This window comes from Macaca thibetana, chromosome 6 (assembly GCF_024542745.1).
Source record: "Macaca thibetana thibetana isolate TM-01 chromosome 6, ASM2454274v1, whole genome shotgun sequence".
Lineage (NCBI taxonomy): Eukaryota > Metazoa > Chordata > Mammalia > Primates > Cercopithecidae > Macaca > Macaca thibetana.
In genome coordinates, this window is record NC_065583.1 from 175,074,879 (window position 1) to 175,096,063 (window position 21,185).

General features: G+C 41.5%; 1 protein-coding gene across 19 annotated transcripts in view; it reads right to left on the reverse strand.

Moving 5' to 3' along the window:
* NDUFS6 (NADH:ubiquinone oxidoreductase subunit S6) overlaps positions 1-21,185 on the reverse strand; it is a 183,703-nt gene that overhangs the window by 120,172 nt on the left and 42,346 nt on the right. Inside the window, exon 1 of one of the 19 annotated variants that reach the window (XM_050795286.1) lies at positions 21,109-21,112. The exons of 15 other annotated variants lie outside the window; for them this stretch is intronic. The gene's annotated coding sequence lies outside the window, so the exon portion shown is untranslated. Of the gene's footprint in view, positions 1-20,908; positions 20,913-20,948; positions 20,953-20,988; positions 20,993-21,108; positions 21,113-21,185 lie in introns of those variants that run through there. 3 more of the 19 variants (XM_050795285.1, XM_050795284.1, XM_050795283.1) reach the window with 3 other exon arrangements.

Genomic DNA, 21,185 nt, shown 5'->3' on the forward strand with positions numbered 1-21,185 from the left:
AGAGCAAGATTTCTTAAAAAAAAAAAAAAAAAAAAAAAAAAGGACAAAAAAAGAAAAAGAAAGGGAAAAAGAAAGGTAGAAAGCCATATGATTATGTCAATAGATGCAGAAAGAAAATTCTGCACCAGTTCATGTTTAAAATTCCCAACAAACTAGGAACAGGCACTACAACAGCTAACATCCAATTTAAGAATTTAAGGGTGAAATATCAAACACTTTCCCTAAGGTCAGGAACAAAATTAGAATGTCTGCTGACCAGGCACAGAAGCTCACACCTGTAATCCCAGCACTTTGGGAGGCTGAGGCAAGCTGATCACTTGAGGTCAGGAGTTTGAGATGAGCCTGGTCAACATGGTGAAATCCTGTCTATACTAAAAATACAAAAAGTAGCTGGGTGTGGTGGCAGGTGTCTGTAACCTCAGCTACTTGGGAGGCTGAGGCAGGAGAATCACTTGAACCCAGGAGGCAGAGGTTACAGTGAGCCAGGATCATACCACCACACTCCAGCCTGGGTGACAGAGCATGACTCTGTCTCAAAAAACAAACAAACAAAAATTCTATGAATCTTGCTCAGGACAAAACACAAATTTAAATCATGAAATCCATAAGTAATATAAGTTGGAAAGTAAGAAGCAAAACTGCCATTATTCACATGTAACTTGATTATGTGCATTCTAAAAGTCTATAAAATATTAGTTTTAATGAATTTACAAGGCCAATATACTAAACTCAATTGATGTTTCTATTTGCTACCAACAAAGTAACTGGAAGATGAAATTAAAAACAATACCAATAGCATAAAAATACATCGCATATGTGGAAAACCTACAAATTTAAAACAACAAACATTGGCCAGGTGCAGTGGCTCATGCCTGTAATCCCAGAACTTTGAGAGGCCAAGGCTGGTGAGTTGCTTGAGCTCAGGAGCTTGAGACCAGTCTGGGCAACATGGTGAAACCCTGTCTTTACAAAATATAGAAAAATTAGCTGGGTGTGGTGGTGCATACTTGTAGTTCCAGCTACTTGGGAGGCTGAAGTGGGAGGATCGCTTAAGCCCAAGAGGCTGAGGTTGCCGTGAGTCAAGATTGTGCCCCTGCACATTAGCCTGGTGACAGAGCCAGACCCTGTCTCAAAAATAAAACTAAAAATGAAATAAATAAAACAACAAACATTGCTGACAGATATCTCAGCAGACCTAATGAATGGAACAATATAACATATTTACGGATTGGAAAACTAAAAAAAGTTAAGAGGTTAATTTTCCCAAAATTTCTCTATAAGTTTAATGACATTTCAATCAAAATTTCAACAAGGTCTTTTGTAGAAATTGTATCTGATTCTGTAATGTAGTTGGCAATGCAAAGCCCAGAGAAAACCAGGAATTTCTTTCTTTTTTTTTTTTTTTTTTTTGAGACCAAGCTTCACTCTCATTGCCCAGGCTGGAGTGCAATGGCACAATCTCAGCTCACCACAACATGCATCACCATGCCCAGCTAATTTTGTATTTTTAGTAGAGACAGGGTTTCTCCATGTTGGTCAGGCTGGTCTTGAACTCCCAGCCTCAAATGATCTGCTTGCCTCAGCCTCCCAAACTGCTAGGACTACTGGCATGAACCACTGCGCTCGGCCAGGATGATCTTAAAGAAAAAGAACAAAGTTGGAGGTTGTAAACTATTCGATTTGGAGACTTACTCTAAAGTTGTACTAATTAATTCGGGGGTTATTGGCATGAAGACAGATAAATAGTCCAATGGAACATGATAGACTGTTTAGAAATAGAGTTGTTCATAGTATTCTGTTATTATCTTGTTAATATCTGTAGAATCTGTAGTGATGTACCCTCCCCACTCCTGATATTGATAGAAATAGAGTTTTTCATAACATTCCCTTATTATCTGGCTAGTATCTGTAGAGTCCGTAGTGTTGTCCCCTCTGCACTCCTGATATTGGTAGAAATAGATTTGCTCATAGTACTCCCTTATTAACTTGCGAATATCTGTAGAATCTGTAGTAGTACCCCCTGCCCCACTCCTGATATTGACAGAAATAGAGTGATTCACAGCACTCCCTTATTAGCTGGTTAATATCTGTAGAATCTATAGTGATGTCCCCTGCCCCACTCCTGATATCGGTAGAAACAGAGTTGCTCATAGTATTCCCTTATTATCTTGTGAGTATCTGTAGAATCTGTAGTAGCGTTCTCTGCCCCACTCCTGATACTGATAATTTATCTTCTCCCTTTTTCTTTCCCTATCAGTCTCAGCCCTTGCTGTTTTTTTTTTCTTTTTTTCTTTTTTTCTTTTGAGACAGAGTCTCGCTCTGTTGCCCAGGCTGGAGTGCAGTGGCCGGATCTCAGCTCACTGCAAGCTCCACCTCCCGGGTTTACGCCATTCTCTTGCCTCAGCCTCCCGAGTAGCTGGGACTACAGGCGCCCGCCACCTTGCCTGGCTAGTTTTTTGTATTTTTTAGTAGAGACGGGGTTTCACCGTGTTAGCCAGGATGGTCTCGATCTCCTGACCTCATGATCCGCCCATCTCGGCCTCCCAAAGTGCTGGGATTACAGGCTTGAGCCACCACGCCCGGCCGCCCTTGCTGTTTTCATATGACCTATGGATTGAATACTGAGTGGATTGATAAAAGTTAGTGAAGTCTTTTCTGGGTACCTGAAGATTTTAAGGGAGCAACTGAGGGTTCCATCTTGGCTAGGGAATGCTCTCGTTAGTGGGTTTAGGATGTGCTAAATTTCAGGAATCTCTGTGATGTTAATGAGGCAGTTGGAGACATTTGCCAAGGGTTTGTGATAAAGATATGGTTGGAGATTCATACTTGAGTGAGTCGTCTTGTGAAGCTAGGGACAGATCATGGAATGGAAGATGAGAAGGTTCAGGACCAAGGCATGCAGCCTGCATTGATGAGAGAGGAGCACGCCCGACCACTCTCCAGAGCCAATGTCTCATTTGTAACACTCAGGTTTAAGAGCTGTGAGCAGGGCGTGGCTGCCGAAGCTCTCAAGGCACAACACCATGACCCCAACCTCTTTGCCTTCAGGATCTCTTGACTTGGATCCAGAGGTGAATCTAAGTTCTTGGGGCCTGAAGCAGATATACTGTAGGGCTCTCTTTAAGATAAAGCACTGAAAATTGTGAGATTGGCATGATGGCTCACGCCTGTAATCCCAGCACTTTGGGAGGCTGAGGCAGGCAGATCACTGAGGTCAAGAGATTGAGACCGTCCTGACCAACATGGTAAAACCCCATCTCCATTAAAAAGGCAAAAATTATCTGGGTGTGGTGGCAGGTGCCTGTAGTCCCAGCTACTCAGGAGGCTGAGACAGGGGAATTGCTTGAACCCGGGAGGCGGAGGTTTCAGTGAGCCGAGATCACACCACTGCACCCCAGCCTGGTGACAGAGTGAGACTCCATCTCAAAAAAAAAAAAAAGAAAAGAAAATTATGAGTAGAACCTTGAGAAAGGCCATGCAGCTTGAACTTGATGGGTTTCATGGTAAATTCATCTGTAGCCAGAGCAATGGGTTTCCTTCACCCTCCCTTGCCATGGTACACACACACACACACACACACACTTGTTCACACTTGCACACATGCTCATACACACTCATTCACACACACACACTTGTTCACACATGCACACATGCTCATACACACTCATTCACACACACACACACACACACTTGTTGCACACACACACACACACACACACACACTTGTTCACACACACACACACTTGTTCACACATGCACACATGCTCATACACACTCATTCACACACACACACACTTGTTGCACACACACACACACACACACACACACACACTTGTTCACACATGCACACATGCTCATACACACTCATTCACACACACACACACTTGTTCACACACACACACACACACACTTGTTCACACACACACACACACACACTTGTTCACACTTGCACACATGCTCATACACACTCATTCACACACACACACTTGTTCACACATGCACACATGCTCATACACACTCATTCACACACACACACTTGTTCACACACACACACACACACACACTTGTTCACACATGCACACATGCTCATACACACTCATTCACACACACACACTTGTTCACACACACACACACACACTTGTTCACACACACACACACACACTTGTTCACACTTGCACACATGCTCATACACACTCATTCACACACACACACTTGTTCACACATGCACACATGCTCATACACACTCATTCACACACACACACTTGTTCACACACACACACACACACTTGTTCACACATGCACACATGCTCATACACACTCATTCACACACACACACTTGTTCACACTTGCACACATGCTCATACACACTCATTCACACACACACACACTTGTTCACACACACACACGCTCATGCACACACACTCATTCACACACACACATCTGCACACACACTTACACACTCACACACACACTCAGGCACGAAGAGTTGCACCCAGTCCTGCATCAGGGTCAGAGTGAAGGGAGTAAAGCCAGTGTCCAGGTCTAAGCAAGGAGGCTAAGGATGCATTCCCACCCCCCAGAGTTCTGCAGCCTGTGACCCTCTGTAAATCCTGAGGACGTGGGCGTGCAGGGCTTTGACATCTTCAGGGACATTCGGTCCCGGAGACCAACTTTCCCACTACCCCACTGTGTTCTAATATTGCAGTCCTATGCAAGTTGGAAAACTGCCCCTCTCTCTCTCTCTCTCTCTCTCTCTATATATATATATATATATATTTTATATAAAAGGTCCATGGTAAGAGGGAAATAGAAAAGGAGATAAAAGAGAAAGACCTTGGGGGAGGGCTGACTCATCTCCACTGAGGTCTCATAAAGCTTCGCTGTGGAAGAAGGCACCCGTGGGCAGTGGCTCCACAGAGCATGGTGTGAGGGCCTGCATGTGGCATGAGTGAGGCGTGGTGGGCATGGAGGACTGTGACCCTCAAGGCTGCCCTTGCTTTAGGCCTCTGAAAAGCCACTGGAGTGGATGAGCTCCAGAAGCTATGGCCTTTTTAACCCCACATCGCCACTGCCTTTGGCTCTGCAGTGGCCACCAGCTGTGCACTGCCCACGGGGCAGAGCCCCAGTCTCACACTGGATCCCGGCCCAGGTGCAGGCTTGCCCTGCAGAGCCAAGGTTACCTCTCAGCATTTTTCTGTGAGAAGTTTCCCGGGCATCAAGGCCAGAAGACAGACCGTGTTGCAGAAAATGCAGCCCAGGACGTCTTCCCTGAGCCCCAGAGGGATCTGCGTTGTTCAGGCTGCCCCACATGCAAAGACACAGGCTTAGTCATGAGGGTGGAATAAACTATGCTGAAGGGTGGAGAGGAGAGCTCCTCATGCTCGATACAATGTTGTGATGTAGGGGCTGAGAAACGTGGCCCCAAAACAGCACTGTCTGGAGACCCTGAAGAGACGCAAATTCCCAGGCCCACTCCCAGGATGGCCCAGGAACCAGAGCCACTGGAAGCTTCCCAGACCACGCCTGTTGGATTGCTGTGTGTGGTCACGCTCCTCTTCTGTTAGAAACGTCACCTGTCCCATGCGGCTGGAGTGATGGGGCCGGAGAGGCAGGCAGTGGATTATTTATAAGATGCTACTTCACACCAAGGCTGCGCAGGAGCCCGTGCCACACGGCATGGGGTCCCTGGAGAGGAGCACAGGCTGGAAATGACATGTGCGTCCAGCTGCAGCAGGCGCAGCTCTCAGGTGGGCTTCCCTCCTCCAGGGTTGACCAGGGAGAGTACTTGGATCCCAGGGAGAGAGAAAGCAGGCGGAACGTGGGTCCCCCTCAAGAGTGGTGTGCAAGGGCCAAGGCGAGACCTGAGCATCAGAGAAGGTGTGAGTTCACCCCACCTTGGTTGGGGCACACCTCACAGGTGCCCCTACTCTCCCTGCCCCTCGAGATCCACCAGCACTGGGGCACCCCCGACCCTGCCCAGGGAGAGCAGCTCTGGGTGCCCCTTTCCCAGCAGAGCATCTTTCAATCAGCCATGCATGGGGCTCCCACTCCCTGTCACCAGGCAGGTCACCTGGCAGGACAGCCTCGCCAGGCCTCTCACGCCCTTTGAGGTCATGTGCCCCATGGCCATGCTCCAAGGACCCCCTGCGGCTTGGGGATACCATGTGATTCTCTCTTCCTCCAGGAGGCTGAGCCTGCTGTCACTTGCTGGTTTCCGGAGAGTAGGGAGCCAGCAGCCCAAGGGCATTCCACAGCCTTGGGGGTGCCTTACGGCCTGGCTGCTCTCAGCCCACACTGCTGTTCAGCCTCTAGACATCCCTAGTGGGAGGGGTCAGAGACACTGCTGGCCAGGTGAGCTTCCCAGGTCAGCAGCGTGCTGTCCCCAGCTCCTCCAGGTCCATGCATTCCTTGCTCCTACCTCAAAGCAGGAGACAGCAGAAGGGGCCCAGCCAGCTGTGCAGGCCAGTGACAGGTCAGCACCAGGAGCTGGGTGTACTCCGGGATGTCACTAAGAGTGACGCCATGGAGACAAGTATGCCTTCTCACAGAACACCCCTTATGTCACCATCAGAGTCAGAAACCCAGGCCGTGTGGACACAGGGATGACTCCACTGCGATCTTCTTGTATAAAGGTGATCTGGTATGTATCCCAACAGCTACAACTTTTTCTGATGGAGAAAATAAATTACTTAAATTACTTATTTCTGGTTATGCACTGAGGCTTATACATATACCCTCACCACACACGCCCATGCGCTCACACACATGCACACACGACCACTCACACGTGCACTCAGAGGCCGGAAAGTCTGCAGCTTTTCTACAGTTTTCTATTTATTGCTGCCATCTTTCTTCCCATTTGGCATCTCTTAATCTCACTCATTTGTATGCAGTGCTTAAGGACATAGAATGCTTAGGATGAGAAGTGCCTCTGCAGAGCCTGCTTCAACAAAGCTTATTGTAAGAGGCCTGGAAGCATTTAGGGTTAAAAGAGGCAGAGCTAATTGTGTCTGACAGTTCACCCTTCCTGTGGAATGCTCAGGGTGTCCCCCTAAGAAAAGCCCTGGACAAAATCACCATCCGCAGCTGATCTCCTGCATAAGGTTTCCTTCTGCACTTCAGAGATTCGTAAGATCAACTGAAAACGCCTTTGCACCCAGCCAAAAAAGAAACCAACCCAAAACACTACAGTAAAATATTAGCACAGAAGGGGTCGTCCAGGGCACTGAAGTACACATTTTGCAGAGCTCAGTGTGAAGCAGGCGCCGCGTGGCAGTAGCACTGGGAAATTTCTTATTGCATTTGCATCTGTGTTTCCACAGACGGGGCTCACTGTCCAAGTAGGTGGATTTTACCCGACCACGTTCTCGTTGTCCACGCAGGACGCTCACGCTGACGTATCTTGCTTTGCGCCTCTGCCTCTGCCAGGCTGAGAGAGACTGTGATAAATGGATGACAGGGAGAGTTGGGCTCTGCTGTAATTTTCCTGGCTGTTCATATAGGCCAAGCTGCTTTCAGGGTAAAAGTCAGACTTTCGGGAACACACACTGATTTTGTTCGTTTTCCTAAACACTGTTGAGGTTAATTGTAAGATTTCTGACATCTGATACTGGGAAGAGAGAATGATATTTTTATTTAATCATAACGGGAAAGTCTCAATCTGACACGGGTTGAGTACATTTTTACTGGGCACCGCTATAGATCTAATAAACTTGGACATAAATAGAAGTCAATGTTCAGACAAATGGGGGCACCGAAACGGGACAATTTGAGTTTGATTTTGAGCAAACACAGAAAGAATCATGGCAAAGATGGTTATTCCCATGGTGAGAAATAGGAGAGAACTCAAAATTACAGATAGCAGCAAAACGTCCTAGAAAATGCACACAAACAGGCGTTTCTTTTCTTTTAAACACCGACAAGGGTATTTAGAACTTCTCTTTCTCCCAGAAGTGTCAGTTCTGGTCACTTGTGCCTTGCAGTGAATTTGTCCATTTCATCTAAGTTGTTTAATTTATTGTCATAATTTTTTCATAATGTTTCCTTATTATCAATTTAAGATCTCTAGTGAGTTCCCTGCTTCAGCCCTGAGATTGGTAATTCATGTTTTCTCTTTTTTCCTAAATCACTTTAGCTAGTTTATCATTTAAGTGATCTTTTCAAAGAACTTCTTTCCAGTGATTTTTTTTCTACTTTCTATCATTGATACTTTATTTTATCTTTGTTACTTCCTCTCTTCTACTCACTTTCAGTTCAAGCTACATTTCCTTTACTTCAGTCTTCAGGTGCAAGCTTATGTCATTCATTTCAAACTTTCCTTTGTTTCTCTTTCCTTCCTTCCTTCCTTCCTTCCCTCCCTCCCTCCCTCCCTCCCTCCCTCCCTCTTTCTTTCTTTCCTTCCTTCCTTCCTTCCTTCCTTCCTTCCTTCCTTCCTTCCTTCATTTCTCTCTTTCTCTTTTTTTTGACAGGGTCTCTCTCTCTGTCACCCAGGCTGGAGTGCAGTGGCATGACCTTGGCTCACTGCAACCTCCACCTCCCAGGTTCAAGCAATTCTCCTGCCTCAGCCTTCTGAGTAGCTGCGATTACAGGCACGCACCACTACGCCCAGCTAATTTTTGTATTTTTAGTAGAGACGGGATTTCACCATGTTGGCCAAGCTGGTCTTGAACTCCTGACCTCAGATGATCCGCCCATCTCGGCCTCCCAAAATGATGGGATTATAGGCGTGAGCCATCACAACAGCCAAACTTTCTTTTTTATATGAGTGTTTAACATTATCAGTTTTTCTCTGAACACTGCTTTGTGGCAATCCTTACATTTTTATGTTTTGTTTGCATTATCACTCAGTTCAAAATATTTTCTAATTTCACTTACAGTTTCTTTAATACACAGTAACTACCTAGAACTGTGTTACTTAATTTTTAAATATTTGGGGATTTCCCAGCAGCTACTTGTTGTTAATTTCTAATTTAATTCTTTTGTTGTGAGACAACATACACCACCCCTGTTTCATAGCCCAGCAGGCGGTCTAGTTTGGTGAATGACCCACATGGACTTGAAAAGAATGAGGTTTACTTTTGCTAGGTGTAATGTCCTACAAACATCAGGTTGGTTGAGAGTGCTGGTCTAGTCTTCTACACCCTTACTGATTTTCAGTCTACTTGATCTATCAGTTTCCAAGAGAACAACGTAGAATCTCCAACTACAACTGTGCGTCGTCTATTTCTGCTTTTGCTTCTGCCGGTTTGTCATGTACACTGTGACTCCATTGTTAGCTACCTGCATATTTATGATCATCATGTCTTTTTATGGAAAGGTCTGTCATTGTCCTGATATTAATATTATACTACCCCAGCTTGTATATATTTAGTGTTTGAATAATATAACATTTTCCATTCTTTCACCCTTTAAAAACTGTTGCTTATAGACAGCACTATTTCCTAGTTGAATTATATCTGCATTTAAATGGGTGTGTTTCATTTATTTAATTAATCATTAATAGGCTGAATTTAATCCATCATCTTGCTGTGCATTTTATTAGTGCCATTTGCTCTTGTTTCTTTTTCTGCAATCTTATGAATTGGATATTTTTCAGCATTTCATTTTGTTTTCTGTTGACATATTAGCGATTATTCTTCATTTTATTTGTGTAGTTTTGATGGTTCAATGTATCTTTCATCACAATTTACCTTTGTAAAACATTACACGACTGCATGTATAAAAATATAACCACATACTTCAATTTCCTCCTTCCTGCCCTTTATACATACATTGGACATCTACATATGCTATACATTATCCAATACATTGTCATCATTTTTGCTTTAAATTGTCAATCATTATTTTAACACATTGAATAATGTTTAGAATATTTTAAATTTACACACGTTTATTATTCCTAATGGTCTTAATTCCTTCAAGTAGATGGAACTTTGATCTCTCTTTTTCTTTTTCTACCTTGAAGAAATGCCTTTAATGATTTTTGTATTGCCAATTCTGCTGGTAGTAAAAGCTGGTATCAGCTGGAATTCACTTTATTTTGCCTTATTTCTATAAGGAAATATTAACTAGAGATAGAATTCTGAATCGACTTTGTGGAAAAAAAAAATCATTACTTTGGGAGGAGTCTTCATGATGGTTCCAAAGGAACACTAGAGGCCCCTGACACTCACCCCATCCACGAAGAAGGACCAAAGCATAGAGCAGATAGCCACGTGTTAAGTGGAGCATCTAGGAGAGACACTGGAGTCCAGCAGGGACATGGCAGGAGAAATCTGAGGCACAGAAGGAGAGGGTAGCAAGTCACTTCCCTAACTGAGACTGGCAAGGAGCCCAGAAAGGGTCAGTGTGAGATTTCCCATGCTCCACATTCCGACCACAGACCCTGCAATCCGAGTCACAGGAGAGCCCCTCAGCCTTCATGGGTGCTGAGTCTAGTACAGAGAGCTGCCTGGAGCCCATGTGACATCATTGTCCCCGAGAGGAAGTTCATGCAGGGTCCCACATAGCCCCAGGGACCCAAGCAGCTGCAGCACAGCACTCTTTTGAGACCCCAGCTGCCACCAGGCTGCATCTTGACCTGGGGCCCAACAGCCCTTGCCTCTTCACATCTCCACATCTCCAGTGACACCCTGGATCCACTTGCCCTGTCTATCACCATGCACATGTGCCCAGACCATCAAGATGCCTGAAAAAAGTCCCAGGACACCAGCCACTGGCACCCAAACAAACTACCTGGAGGTCCAAGAATCAGCCCACCTGGACCCACTAACACTAGTGTTCACCTGTATCATCCAGCGGCTGAAAGACAGACATGACTGGCGTGCTGCCACCATCACTGGGGCCTGAGATCCAGGCCACCTGTCATCCCTATTCCCAGCAAAGCCTCACTACAGTCTCCACTAATAACTGTAGCCTAAGTCACTGAAGAAATTGCAGACAGCACCAACCCTGATTACAGCTGAAGAAATCATACAGAGACTGCACTACTAAACAAACTCAAAATCAAAGCTAAAGTACCCACCCAACCAACATTATAGATACAACTATAGAAAAACGCCTGCCATGAAAGCCAATCAACAAAATTGGAAGATGCAGCTGTTATACCACATGCACAGATATCCATGTAAGGACACAAAAAACATGAAAAAGAAAAAAAAAATGACATCTCCAAAGGAACATAATAATTCTCCAGCAATAGATACCAAAGAAAGAAAAATGTATGGAATGCCTAAAAAAGAATTGAAAAGAATTGTATTAAAGAAGCTCAGTGAGGCACAAGAAGACAAGTAAACCATACAAAGAAATCAGAAAAAAAAATTCATGATCTGAATGAGCAATTTACCAAAGAGATAGATATTATTTAAAACAAAGAACAAACACAAATTCTAGAACCGAGGAATTCAATGAAATACAAAATATAAGCAAGAGTTTCAACAATAGACTAGATCGAGCAGAAGGAAGAATTTGAACTTGAAGACAGGTCTTTTGAAATAACCCAATCAGATTAAAAAATGAAAAGAAAGAAAAATATTTTTAAAAATTAAGAAAGCCTACATGACATATGTGACACCATCAAGTGACCAAATATTTAAATTTTAGGTGTCCTAGGAGAAGAGATGGCCAAAGACACATATGAAACCTACTTAGCAAAGTAATAGCCAGAAACTTCCCAAAGTCTTACGAGAGATTTAGATATTTGGATACAGGAAGCTCAAATATACCTGAAGAGATTCAACCTGAAAAGGCCTTCTCCATGGCACATTATAGTCAAACTGTCAAAAGTCAAAGAGAAAGAGAATTCTAAAAACAGCAAGAGAAAAGTGTCAAATCACATATAAGGAAACCCCATCAAACAAACAGATTTTTCAGCATAAATTGTACAAGCCAGGAGAAAATGGGATAATATATTTGTAGTGCTAAATAAAAGAAACTACTAATCAAGAATACTATACCCAGCAAAGCTATCCTTCAAAATGAAAGAGGAATAAAGTCTTTCTCAGACAGGCAAAAATCAATGAAATTTATCACCATTAGACTGGCCTTACAAGAAATGCTTAAAGGAGTCTGACATCTGGCAGCAAAAGGATGCTATCTATCACCATGAAAACACATGAAAATGTTAAACTCACTGGGGAAGCAGAAACACAAATGAGAAAAAGAAGGGACTCAAATGTTACCATTACAGAACACCACCAAACTACAATGATAAACAATAAGAGAGAAAGGAACAAAGAATATACAAAATAATCAGAAAACAGTTAACAAAATAATACAAACACATCCTCACCTATCAATAATAAACTTGGATATAAATGATTTAAATTACCCATTAAAAGATATAGACTGTCTGAATAGATTTTTAAAATGATTCAACTATATGCTGTCTACAAGAAGACCTAGACCAGCAAGCAGCTACTTGTTGTTAATTTCTAATTTAATTCTTTTGTCGTCAGACAACATACACTATCCCTGTTTATAGGGAAGAAGAAATTCCATGCAAACAGAAAACAAAGGCAAGCAGGAGTAGCTATACTTATCGAATAAAACAGACTTGATATAGTTTGGATTTTTGTACCCACCCAAATCTTATGTTGAAATGTAATCCCCAATGTTGGAGTTGAGGCCTGGTGGGAGATGTCTGGATCATGGAGGCAGATGCCTCATAAATGGCTTGGGCCATCTCCTTGGTGATAAGTGAGTTCTTGCTCTGAGTTCACAAGAGATACAATCATTTAGAAGTGTGTGGCACCTCCCTGACCCCTGGCTGTCTCTCTCTTGCTCCTGTTCTAGACATGTGATGTGCCTGCTCCCCGTCATCTTCCACTATTATTGTAAGCATCCTGAGGTCTCCCCTAGAAGCCAAGTAGATGCCAGCACCATGCTTCCTGTATAGTCTGCAGAATCATGAGCCAATTAAACCTCTTTTCTTTATAAATTACCCTCTCTCAGGTATTTCTTTCTTTATAGTAATGCAACAATGACCTAATACAAGACTTTAAATCAAAAACAGTCAAAGAAGACAAAGAAGGTCATTACATAATTTAAAAGGGTAAAGGGTTCAATTCAGCCAGAGGATATAACAATTCTAAATATATATTCACCCAACACTGGAACACCCAGATACATAAAGCAAACATTATTGTATTTAAAGGGAGAGATAGACTATCATACAATAATATTTTGGGACTTCAACACTCCACTCCTGGCATTAGACAGATCATTGTGACAGAAAATCAACAAAGAAATGTTGGATTAAAACTTCATATTAGATGAAATGAACCTAAGCAACATTTACAGAATGTTTCATTCAGTAGCTGGAAAATACACATTCTTCTTATCAGCACATGGACCATTCTCCAGCATAGACTATGAGTTAGGCCACAAAACAAGTCTCAACAAATTTTTAAAAATAAAAATTATATCAAGTATCTTCTTAGACTGCAACCTAATAAAACTGGAAATCAATAACAAGAAGAACATTGGAAACAGCACAAATATATGGATATTAAACAATACGTTTCTGAATGCCTATTGGGTCAATGAAGAAATTAAGAAAGAAATCAAAGAATTTCTTAAAACAAACGTAAATGGAAACACCAAGATCTATGTGATACAGCAAAATCAGTGCTAAAGGTAAGTTTATAACAATAAACACTTACATCACAAAACAGAAAGATTTCAAATAGACAACCTAATGATACACCTCAAAGAACTAAAAAAAAATAACAAACCAAATCCAAAATTACTTACTCATAGATAAAAAAGAATAACAAAGATCAGCATAGACCTAAACAAAATACAGACTAAAAAATACAAAAATCAATGAAGAGTTTTTTAAAGAAGATAAACAAAATTAATAAACTGCTAGCCAGATTAACCAAGAAAAAAGAAAGAAGTCCCAAATAAACAAAATCTGAAACAAAAAGGAGACATTAAAATTAATACCACAGAAATAAAAAAGACCATCCAAGGCTACTATGAACAATTCTATTTTAATCAATGGGAAATCTAGAAGAAATCGATGACATGCAACATACAAAGATGGAACCAATAAGAAATAGAATACCTGAACAGACCAATAATGAATAACAAGATTGAATTAGTAATAAAAAGTCTCCCAACAAAGAAAAGCCTGTGATAGGATGGCTTTACTGCCGAATTTTACCAAACTTAAATTTAAAAAACAAGCACAAATCTTCTCAAACTATTCCAAAAAATTGCAGAGGAAGAAATTCTTTCTAACTTATTCTATGTGGCCAGCATTAGCCCAATACCAAACCAGACAAAGACACAACAGAAAACAAAACTACGGCCAATATCCCTGATAAACAAAGATGCAAAAATTTTCAACAAAACTCAGGCAAACTGAATCCAAAAATGCATCAAAAGATAATACACTGTAATCAATTGGGATTTGTCCCAGAATTGCAAGGATGGCTCAACACATACAAATCAATAAACACGATGAATATCACATCAACAGAATAAAGGACAAAAATCACATGATCAATAGATGCAGAAAAAGTATTTGACAAAATTTAACATCCTTTCATAATAACAACTCTCAACAAATTAGGCATAGAAGACATCAACATAGTAAAGACCATAAATAACAAACCAAGAGCTAACATCATGCTGAATGGGGAAAAGCTGAAAGCCTTTCCTCCAAGAACTAAAACAAACAAGGATGCCCACTTGTCACTACTCCTATTCAACATACTACTGGAATTCCTAGCTACAGCAATCAGGCAAGGGAAAGAAATAAAAGGCATCTAAATTGGAAAAAAGGAAGTCAAATTATCTCTCTTTGCACAAGATATTATCTTATATTTAGAAAAACCTAAAGACTCCAGCAAAAAACTCTCAAAATTGATAAATGAATTAAACTTTCAGAATACAAAATCCACAGAAAAAAATTGATATCATTTCTATAAATAATAACAAACCAGCCAAAAGAGAAACCAAGAAAGTAATCCCATTTAGAAGCTACAAAAAAATACCTAGGAGCAAATTTAATGAAGAAGGTGAAAGACATCTCTAAGGAAAACTGCAAAACACTGATGAAAGAAATTGAAGAGGATACAAACAAATGGAAAGACATCTGATGCTCATGGATCAGAAGAATAATGTTGTTAAAACAACCAGAATACCCAAAGCAATCTATAGATTCAATGCAATCCTTATCAAAATACCAATGACATTCTTATAGAAATGGAAGAAACAACTATAAAATTCATATGGAACCAAAAAGATCCCAAATAGCTAAAGCAATCCTGAGCAAAAAGAAAGAAGCTGGAGGTATCACACAATCTGACTTCAAAATATACTATAAAGCTAAAGTAATCAAAATAGTATGGTACTGGTATAAAAACAGACAAATAGATAAATGAAACATAATACAGAATTGCTAAAAGAAAAAAAAAAAACTACTAGTCAAGAATACTATAGAATACTAGTCAAGAATACTTCATAATGGAACAGAACAGAGAACCCAGAAATAAATCCACATATTTTCACCCAAGTGATTTTTGACAAAGGTGCCAAGAACATACATTGGGGAAAGAATGCTCTCTTCAATAAATGGTGCTGGGAAAACTGGATATATATAAATAAAAGAATGAAATTAGAACCATATATCTCACCATATACAAAAATCAACTCAAAATGGATTACAGACTCAAGTATTAGACCTGAAACTATAAAACCACTAGAAGAAAACATAGAGGAAATGCTCTGGAACATTGGTCTAGGCAAAGATTGTGTGGCTAAAACCTCAAAAGCACAGGCAACAAAACCAAAACAGACAAACAGGACTATTTTCAATGAAAAAGCTTGTGCCCAGCAAAAGAAACTATCAACAGAGCAAAGAGACAACCTGCTGAATGGGAGAAAATATTTGCCAACTGTTCATGCAACAAGGGATTAATATCCAGAATATACAAGGAGCTCAAACAACTCAACAGCAAAAAATAATAATAATTTTGTTTAAAAGTGGGCAAAGTATCTGAATAGACATTTCTCAAAGGAAAACACACAAATGGCCAATGGGTATGTGAAAAAATTCTCAACATTACTAATCATCAGAGCAATGCACACCAAAACCACCATGACATATCATTGTATCCCTGTTAGAATGGCTATTATCAAAAAGACAAAAGATGACTGGGCGTGATGGCTTATGCCTGTAATCCCAGCACTTTGGGAGGCTGAGGCAAGCAGATCACATGAGGTCAGGAGTTCAAGACCAGCCTGACCAACATGCTGAAACACTGTCTTTACTAAAAATACAAAAATTAGCTGGGCTTGGTGACACATGCCTGTAATCCCAGCTATTCAGGAGGCTGAGGCAAGAAAATCTCTTGAACGCAGGAGATGGAGGTTGCAGTGAGCTGAGATCACGCCACTGCATTTCAGGCTGGGCAACAGAGTGAGACTCTGTCTCAAAAAAGGAAAAAAAAAAAAGACAAAAGACAGCAAATGCTGGTGAGGATGTTGAGAAAAGGGAACTCATACACTATTAATGGGAATGTAAATTAGTGCAGCCGCCCTACTACTGGGTATTTATCCAAAGGAAAGAAAATCAGTGTATTAAAGGAATATCTGCACCCCTGTGTTTACTGCAGCAGCAGCACAATTCACAATAGCAAAGATATGGAATTACCCCAAGTCTCTATTGACAGATGAATGGATAAAGAAAATGTGGTATATACACACAATGGAATACTATTCATCCATAAAAAATGAAATCCTGTCATTCATGGCAACATGGATAGAACTGGAGGTCACCGTGTTTAGTGAAATAAGCCAGACAGAAAGGCAAATATTACATGTTCTCACCTATATGCGGGAGCTGAAACAGTGACTCTCATGGAGGTTGAGAGCAGAATGATAGTCACCAAGGCTGGGAAGGGTTGAATGAAGAGTGGGAGGTGAATGAGTACAAATATACAGTCAGAAGAAATAAGTTCTAATGTCTGATAGCACAGGGGGATGACTATAGTTAACACAATATGTTGCATTTTTCAAAATAGCTAGAAGAGATTTAAAATGTTCCCAATTCAAAGAAATGATAAATGTTTGACGTGATGGATATTCTGAACCCTGACTTGATCATTACATGTTCTATGCATGCATCAAAATAGCACATGTGCCCCATAAACAGGTATAAATATGATGCATCAATTAAAAACATTATTTAAATCAGCACTTCAGGTTGGAATTCCATTGTCTCCTATCTTACATTGTTTTTGATGGGAAGTCTGTCATTATTTCTGTCTTTGTTATTCTGTATATAATATGTTTGCCTACCCTAGACTACTTCTAAGATTGTGATTTTTATAATTCATTGTCAGTAATTTAATTAAAATGGACCTTGGTGTGATTTTCTTTGTTCTTTGAGTTTCTTTATCCATGGGTATATATCTTCTCCAAATCCAGAGAAACTTTAGGCATTATTTCTTCAAATATTTTCTGCTCTCTCCCTTTTCCTTGTATTCTCACTACACACGTTAGGCCTCTTAATATTAGCCCACAAGTCAAAGAAAATCTGATCTTTTTCAGCCTTTTAAAAAAATTTGTTCCTCTGTTTATATTGATCAGTCTTCAAGTTCACGTTTCTTCTGCAGTTTCTACTCTGCTCTTAAGCTCATTAGGTAAATGTTTTATTTCATATAGAACGTCTCTAACTGATGGTGGTTTAACTTGATTTTTTAACATTACGATGGTGTAAAAATGGTATATATTCAGTAGAAACCGGACTTTGAGTGCTTAAGCAACCCTTCTCTTTTTTGGCTTTTAGTACAGTGTTCAATAAATTACATGAGATATTCAAGACTTTATTATAAACCAGGCTTTGTGCTAGATAGATGATTTTAGGCTAATGTAAGTGCTCCAAACATATTGAAGGCAGGCTAGGCTAAGCTATTATGTTTGGCGGTTAGGTGCATTTATTGCATTTTTTATTTACAATGTTTTCAACTTACAATGAAGTGGATCTGTTTTTCACCTCTGTAATATTATTTCTTTATATTTATATTATTATAAAGAAATAATGTTTTATTTTTCACCTCTGTAATATTATTTCTTCATATAGTTTTTTTCCTGTTTATTATGTGCAATTTTCCTTAAGTTCTTGGTCCTATTTCTATTTTATTTTTGAGACAAAGTTTCATTCCTCTTGCCCAAGCTGGAGTGCAATGGCACAATCTTGGCTCACCACAACCTCTGCCTGCCAGGTTTAAGCGATTCTCCTGCCTCAGCCTCCTGAGTAGCTGGGATTACAAGTATGCACCACCATGCCTGGGTAATTCTGTATTTTTAGCAGAGACAGGGGTTCTCCATGTTGGTCACACTGGTCTCGAACTCCTGACCTCAGGTGATCCTCCCACCTCGGCCTCCCAAAGTGCTGGGATTACAGGCATGAGCCACCAGGCCCGGCCTCTTGGACCTATTTCTAACTGTTATTTTCAACTGCTTATCTGCTATTTTAATCATCTTTGTCATTTCTGGATCTTTTTCTCCAAGGACTGGGTCAAATTTCCCTAATCTTTTGCCTAACAATTTTTATTGGGTGATGTGCATTGTGATTATTACACTGCTGAGTGGCTGCATCTCACAGCTTCCTTTAGTACATGTTGAAGACATTTCCCCCAGAAGGAAGTTAATTTACTTGTAGACCCGGTGCATCCTTTGAAGGTTGACTTTAGGCTTTATAGAGTTGGAGATAGATTAGCCTTCACCCTAGGTCTGGTTTGGCCCTGGTACTAAGGCATGCCTTTTCTGGGATCTTTACTAAAAGTCCTAGGCATTCAACAAAGTATTTCTACCCTGCCTGGTCAGAACTCGAATTTGTCCCAGCCCTGTGCACTTGTGATAGTTGTTCCTTGTCCCACCTTAGCAACATCTCTTTGTCAATAGAAATGGCGAAGGCAGTGGAATTAGCAGGCAAGCACTTTTAAAAAGCTCTTATGAACATGTTCAAGGATTCAAAGCAAACTGAACACAATTAATCTTTATTTTTACTAATTCCTTTTTAGGATTTTCTCAGATTTCGTTGTTTTAAAGCTTCATTTTGATGTGTCTAAGGATGGATTTCCTCTTGTCTAAATGTTTCTTGTGATAACTGGGATACTTAAATGTCTGTATTGGTGTCTCTAAAAGTTCTGAAAATTTCTGCACTCATTTCTTCACATATTTTCTCTGCCTCATTTTTCTCTTAGCCCTTCTTTCATTAGACAAATCTGTTATTTCCTAAACCCTCCTGGGCAAATTACCTCTTCTTCTACAGTGTCCTTTTAAAATATTTCTGTTTGGGGAACATTTTGGCCTATTTTACAATTTGCCAATTCTCTTCTCTGTTGTGTTAATTTTCTGTTAAACCCATCTATTGAGGATTTTTGCTATTTTTTAACATTTTATTTCTGGAAATTCTACTTAATTATTTTGCAAATTATCTATTTTTTTTAAAATTTTCCTGATTCCTGCAAATATTGTTAAGACTGTTCTTAATTTTTAATTTTATAATCCATGTTTAATACTTGCAATTTCTGGATTCCTTAAGGGCCTGTATTTAGGAAGTCTTAGTTGTACAAAGCTGTGTGTTTTCAGGTTACTCAGAATACAAAGAGAGTGGAGGCAGCTGGGCACGGTGGCTCATGCCTGTAATCCAGGCATTTTGGGAGGCCAAGGCAAGTGGATCACCTGAGGTCAGGAGCTCGAGACCAGCCTGGCCAACATGGCGAAACTCCATCTCTACTAAAAATACAAAAATTAGCCAAGCATGCTTGCGCATGCCTGTAATCCCAGCTACTAGGGGGTGCTGACGCAGGGGGATCGCTTGAACCTGGGAGGCAGAGGTTGCAGTGAGCTGAGATTGTGCCACTGCACTCCAGCCTGGGCAACAGAATGAGACTCCATCTCAAAAAAAAAAGAGAGTGGAAGCAGGGCAGGGCACAGGGGCTCACATCTGTAATCCTAGAATTTGGGAGGCTGAAATGGGGGGATCACTTGAGCCCAGGAGTTCAAGACCAGCCTGGGTGAGATGAGCCTTAGAGAGACCCTGTCTCTACAAAAAAATTAAAAAAAAAAACTAGTCAGGCATGGTGGCATGTGCCTGTAGAACCAGTTACTTGGGAGGCTGAGGCAGGAGGATTGCTTGAGCCCAGAAGATGGAGGCTGTAGTGAGCTGTGATTGCACCACTGCACTCCAGCCCAGGCCACAGAACAAGTCCCTGTCTCAATTTTAAAACAAACAAACATATATATATATATATATATATATTTTTTTTTTCCCACAGTGAGAGTGGTAATAAAAAAGGACTTTATTTCTCTAGATAGTTCAAAAGTATTTCATAAAAGAGGGGATATTTCTGTTAAATTCATAATTCATTTTTTAACTTTAATGTCCACAAAACTCCTTGTATGTTAGAAACTTTACTTTGTCTTTTGTGGTCTGGGTGAGATAATGCTTGCTCGGTTCTCCCAGTGGCGAGGCCTGACTCACTCCAGCTGCTCTAATTACAATTGGACGATGTTTAGGACACACTTGAAGAGACATGAGAGGGCCGCCCGAAGGTGAGAGAGCGCCAAACAAGCGTGCGAAAAGCAAGAGCTGCTGGGAATACCTGAGCTTGAGACCAAGAAACGCGCATGGGATTCCCTGCATGTCACCAGAGGGTGGCACGGAAGTGTCAGGACGGATGGGGAGATGGATTAGGAGGGGAGGCCGAGGACTGGCAGAAGACAGAACAAATCGGCCTGTGTGCTCCTCCCTGACCTTCTGCTCTCCTCCTCGGCCCTCCGTGCTCCTCACCGCCTTCCGTGCTCCTCCCCAGCCCTCCATGTCCATCACCAGCCTTGTGTGTCCCTCCCTGGCCCTCCGTATCCCTCACCAGCCTTGTGTGTCCCTCCCCGGCCCTCCGTGTCCCTCACCAGCCTTGTGTGTCCCTCCCCGGCCCTCCGTGTCCCTCACCAGCCTTGTGTGTCCCTCCCCGGCCCTCCGTGTCCCTCACCAGCCTTGTGTGTCCCTCCCTGGCCCTCTGTGTCCCTCACCAGCCTTGTGTGTCCCTCCCTGGCCCTCCGTGTCCCTCACCAGCCTTGTGTGTCCCTCCCCGGCCCTCTGTGTCCCTCACCAGCCTTGTGTGTCCGTCCCCGGCCTTTAAAGTTTACAGGGGCTGCCTCCTGCT